We start from the raw sequence: 6,324 nt of genomic DNA, 5'->3' as shown, positions 1-6,324 counted from the left end.
CAAGGAAATTACTAAAGCCTTCTTAAAAAACAAACAAAGAACATCTCTATGTTTTTAACCTAACCTCCTGGATTTGATCTTAGCTGACAACTCACTCAAAACTTAGAACTAGCAATGCTTTGTTAATAAGAAATTTCATCTAAAACTTCAGGTAGTGGACACTCTGAACAGTGAGGTAGAAAGACCATTATTCTGACTGGTATTGGCAATTCCCAGGTGTGTAACTATTTGCAGATGCTTAATCTTCACAATCAAGAAAAATAATCTGCAGGAAATACACTGAACAGAATTATATGGTTACACTGTATTATGAGAAAATAATACGCATGCACTGTGAAAGCTTTCCATGCTTTGAATCTTGTAGTTTCTTTACTATCACAGCATGCTTGGTAAGTTAGCTTGTATTCATTTCCAATGTTATTTGCCATTCATTGTATGAAGTAATCAACCGTGTACTTTCATAAACTCTACTGTGAGACAAAAAGAGACTGACAAAGCACAATTAAAAACAATGTCTCCCTTCAAGTGGAACCAGGGTAAAAAATTATCCAGAACTGACCAGTGAAAACAATACCTTGCAGGTAATTAACTCAGCTGGTTTGAAGCAGACAGCAATGAGATCACCTATGGAACAATTTAACCATGGAATTTAATCGAATGAAAACATTGGTCTCTTAATAGCTAAACTAAGAATATATTATGAAACAGTTACCTTCAGGAAAGTTTCAGGTGAAAATGCATACTATAAAAAAGATTTTTCAAATAAAGACTTCTATAAAATCACATAATTAAGAGGAATCAGTTTTATTTATAAAGAGGAAAGCCTCCCATTTATTAAAAAAAGCTATCTTGAAAGCTGTTTTGTTTTCCTATTTTGCATAAAATGTAGGAAGTTATCATTTAACTACTACATAAACCAGTAAATGTTTAACTGGATTAAAATATAAATGTTCTAGTTGTAAAGGGTAACTCCTTACTTGTTTTAAGTAGATTATTCTGTCCTATCTGTTTTCCTTAAAGTATTCCCTATTTTCATATGGTCCTGCTTTTGTCAGTGTTAAGACTGCATATGCTCTTCTACAAAAGAAAACATACTGCTCTACACCTTTGGTCTATGATACTATTTCTGTGTGGTGTACATTACTCATATTAGCTTTAGTAAGTTTCTACCTACTAAACTTAGTCTGATCTTAATTTAATCTGCCTTTCTGGAAGAAAAAAAAAAAAACATAGTGAATTGCAATGGAATCAGAGATAGTGACATTTATTTTCAGTCCCACTGGGAAAATGCTCTTTGGATCTAACCTAAAAGAACACAGATCATAAGTCTACGTCTGTGTATGCATGAAAGCACATACTGTTGGCTTCTTTTTCAAACGAATTGTAAGTGGCACTATTGAAGGGGCAAAAAAAAAATACTATTGTTAAAACTTCCTGATACATTACGTATGGTATGACTCCAGATAAAATCTGTAGATAAATACTTTGCCCATTAGGCAGTATTGCACTTAACTGAAAAATAAAGCTGACTGATTTCAACAGTGGCTTTGGAAAACTTCATTGCTGTCAGGTGATATCAGTGAAGAATTATCATGTACTAATGAATCACCACGAAGACACTACAAAGCAGGATTAGGCAATCATTACCTGGATGAAACGCTTTTGGAAAGAATTAATTTACTTTCAACTTCTGTAAAATCTGCACTAAATTAGAAGGGAAATATGTCTCCCTATTGAAGATCACTCAACTAAGAAAACACCTCAGGAAAACAATTATCCAGATCCTGTAACAGTTTATCTCCCACAAAAACTTCCTTCTTATACTTCATCCTTCAGTAAAATGTTGTGCATTATTTCTTCCTATCAGAAATACATACTTACCATTTTTTTTCATTACATTCCTGAAATTCTTCCCCTAATTTTAACTAAATTATTCTCAAATGAGGTATTTTCTATTATCTCCACATCCTTAGTGTTTTAGAAAATGGTAGGTATGAGCTGTGCTGTCAGTAACCATGGCATGCACAGAACACTACTGAAAAGACTTCTAAAGGAATGCATCATAGCAATAATCCCCTATCTTTGACATGTCTTTTGACTTCTTGCCACTATGTTCATCAGGCTATGCTTAGCATCCAAACATTGCCTCGCAAAGAGACAACCTTGTATGGATCATGGATAAAGTCAGGAACAGAGTTAGCATCCATCCTTCCTCTAGGTCCCAGGAGAAGAGATGATCTTTCCTCTCTTCTGCCACTGAGACACTGAGATGCTAGCTCCATCCAGCACAGCACCAAGGGTAAGGGGACACACTCTGCTGATTAAGATTTCCTTAACTCCAGTGAATTATCATAGCCTAGCTCTAGGAAAACCTGCTACCAGCTGCACAGAAGTCCTTACCAGAGGATGGCCCTTCCTGACTCTATCATGGGCCAGTTCTCTCTCTTGGAACCATAACACATAAGTGCCATTTCATCCCATGATCCAACATATCTTTTCAGGAAAAAAAGAAAAACAACCAACCATGCAATAAGGGCTCTGTCAAAAATTAAAGTGCCATCTTTAATTTTTCTAATTCTTTCTAGATCTTTACAGATGGCCTAAGTTATTTCATCACCGCTTCTCAGGAAAGCAAGAGAGAATTCTCTTCAAGAGAATGAAGCACACAAGCAGGAGGGAAAAAAAAAAAGTACCAACCAGCTGAACAGTGATTCTAAATAAGAACGGGTGGCAAATGTTAGCACAGAAAGCAAGAACTGCAGAAACAGGCTCTTTGAGTACCCAAGTAGGAATGCAAGTGACTTGCAATAACATTCAATTTGCTTTTGTTTCCTAGATTAAGTCAATTGTTCAAGGATAACTAAACCATACTTTTAAAAATTGCCTTGTCCCTGAGTTTCTGAGCAGTAAAGAGAAGCAATTTTCTATCTTTTCTTGTATTAAAAACAAGATACTGTTTAATGTTGTTTCTCTTAAACAATAATGAGACAACTTTATCCTAGTTGTCAGTTTAACTAGGCAGAAATAACAAGCCCACATAACGTATGTATTCTAAGAAGCTTTGTACTCAGCTAATTAGTTTAACTATTGCTTTCACGGTTCATTTAAAAGTTTCACGCTTCATTAAGTAACAATGCATTTTACCATCTCAGAAAAACCTGTAAGTAAAAATACAATTGTCTTTTCAAGGAATAATCTTATTAACTGATATATGCATTTCAAGCATGTCTATCAGACACCATCAAAATCTAAATTTCTGCAATCGCAGTATCTCAAAGCATTATGAGAATCTCCACACAAAACAGGAGACTTTTCTAGCTCAAAAAAAACCAAAATAAAACAAACAAACAAACAAACAAAAAAAACACTTGGAAAGAAAAAAATAGAATCTTTTCGATACATGTTAATTGAATCATTTTAAAACTTAATACACTGACCTCTGGTTGTTCCAACTTCATGACAATCAATTCAAACACAAAGTGGTTGTTATAATTTTTATTTTTTAAAGTCTGCAAGTTAGAAATTCAGAAAGACATGTAAATAAAGCATAAAGAGGTTATTCTCTATTATAAAGGTGTGCCTATGTATGTGGAATACGCATTTTCTCAATTCATAATATATGAAATTATAGTAAATTATTCCTTTAGAATCCACTTGCATGATATCCATGACTTCTCTGGAAATTTCCTCTACTGTCTTGTTCTATGAAATGGATGATCAATAAAGGCATACAGCAATAATGAAATGACAGCAGTTGTGACATTTTAGATTTCTTAAAAGCTGAAATGTTATTAGATCATGACACAAACAAAGCCTTTCACTTGTCCTTCCACACTTCCCCCTTCGAGTCAATGAGAGCAAGCCCTGGGAAAAATTACGCCAACAGCCACAAATACTTAAAATTGGTGTTGTCAGTACGTGTTTCCACTCTTCTCAAAGCCTTCGATATTCTTCTTCTAATTTTATTATTTAATTAACACAAGTGGTAATTAATTGAAATTTCCCAGGTCCTTTGTTTTTGTGTCCAAAAATAAAAGATTAAAAAAATAATTCATTCTTCCTAGTCAAAGTAAGTCCATCTACCTTTCATAAAGCCAGGGCAGTAACAGGGAGGATTAAAGTCACCCTAATGGCTCAGGTTCTGTAAAGACAACTCCATCCCATGCCTTGAGCTGTCATTTTTGTCAGAACTGATTTCCAGAGAATTATATCTTAATCACAGGTTTGTAAAAAGGATGCTGCTGTGTTAGGATGGTTTGGCATCCCAAGCTGGCTACTGAATAAGGTCTGATGTGAAGACACAGGAAACCATACTGGCAAACACACTGGTGAGTAGATGGGCTTGTAAGCACTGGAAAGAATTGTTCACAGACAAAGGGATATAAAAAAAGAAAATGAGCCTTTTGCACTGAGTACCTTTGTCATAGGGCAGAAAAACACACAAATATCTTGATGGAGACTGAAGTCTTTTTTATAAGCTCACAATCCCAGCCGTACATCTCTCCTCCACACTTCTACAAAATGAAGTGATACTTACATTCACATTAGCTTGATGAAGAGAGTGTGCTGTACAGGTAAGAGTAAAAATGCTCTCGAAAATGATGTAATTTTTTTGAAGACTTAATCCTGTTGACTTTCACTGAAATTAAATTCCCAAGTACAAAAGTCTTTATTTATAAACAAAACCTCACTATATAAGCTGCTTCATTTTTCAAACTCCCATCACACAGAACTTCAGTTATTTTTCTTCATAGAATGTAATGCCTGTTTTCCTAGTATTCTTGTGTGGTTTTCACTGAAAAAAGATTTGAAGTGCCTGGTGTAACATAAATAGTATATAAATACATATATAAAGTTATAAATCACACCTCTTACGGGCAGCTGTAGTTTTTCACCATTCTTGGTACACACTCAGCTTTACTCTTTGAGCTTCATTTAACAACAACAAATACATTCGCTTTTAAGTAGTTGTGAGATAGATTGCAGGCTGAAGACACAAAATAAAGCCACTTCCATAACGCTGCAGAAAAGTAAACTATGCCAATGGAAAAGAGTCAATAACTAGAGAAATAGCTATAACAATTTTTTTCTGATATGACTGATTCTCAAGCAACATTAAATAACCAAGTCTGCAAGCAGATATGAATGAATATTGGCAGCCTGTGATGGCAGAATTTTCAATGCCTAGATGTGGATGGCAGATGTCTACCCTCTCACTCCCCTTCCTTAACAGCACAGGGCCAGAAAGCAGCATGGAAAAGAGATAACAGTTTAAAAAAGAAAGGAAAAGATATGCACAGAAACAAAACAAAACAAAAAAAAAAAGTGGATTTATTTAATACTGCCCATCAGAAGGCAGATATCCAGCCACTTCCTGGCAAGGAAAGCCTCAGTATCCGTAGCAGTCACTCAGTAAGACAAATGCCATCAACATGAACGCTCCTGCATCCTCCCTCATTTTCTCAGGTTTTACTGTTGAGAATGACAATATGTGGCACGAATACCCCTCTCATCACTTTGAGCTGGTTGTCTGGCTGTGTCTCCTCTCAGCTTCTTGTCCATGCTCACACCATTTTTGGGGAGCAAGAAATTGGAGAAGTAGCCTTGACATTGCAAGCACTAATCAGAAAGAGTCAAAACATTGGTATGTTATCAACACAGTCTAGCCACACATACAAAATACAGCACTGTATGAGAATGCTATGAGGAAAATTAAATCCATCCTGGCCAAGTCCTGTACACTTGAATAAACCAAAGAGATGTCAGAGGACTACTATGGGAGGGGCAAAAGCATGGGAAACCAGAGGAACAGGCTGGGGAGAGAAAGCATTGCCAAGAGAGTGTCTGTAGTTCAGATATCACTCCAGACCTCAAATTTACTTGTGAATAAATCACTTAAGTCAATGTTAAAAAAGGAATGCTTTCCCTTAGTGATTTTATTTTAAAATGTGTGAGGAAAAAAAGGAACATTAAACACTGGACAGGCATTAAAAATCCAATTATCTAACCAAATAACAGTCACAACATTTCTTAGGTTTTTCATATTGCATTTTAAGAAATGCAAGTCATTAGTTTAGAAAGAAGGGATGCTGTACAGTTTTCAGGAAACAGCAAGAACAACAAATGGAAGTACTTGAAAATAGTGATAGCACAGGATGTAATGATTTTAAAATGAAAGAGGGAAGACTTAGATTTGACATTAGGAATAAATTCCTTACTCAGAGGGTAGTGAGGAACTCAAACAAGTTGCCAAAAGAAACTTCGGATGCTCCATTTCTGTAGGCTCCTATGGCCAGGTAGGATAGGACCCTGGTCAGCCTGATC

This window comes from Centrocercus urophasianus, unplaced genomic scaffold (assembly GCF_019232065.1).
Source record: "Centrocercus urophasianus isolate 14NV4802_14NV808 unplaced genomic scaffold, USGS_Curo_1.0 seq_25, whole genome shotgun sequence".
Lineage (NCBI taxonomy): Eukaryota > Metazoa > Chordata > Aves > Galliformes > Phasianidae > Centrocercus > Centrocercus urophasianus.
The sequence above is the reverse complement of the archived record's forward strand: the minus strand, read 5'-3'. Positions refer to the sequence as shown.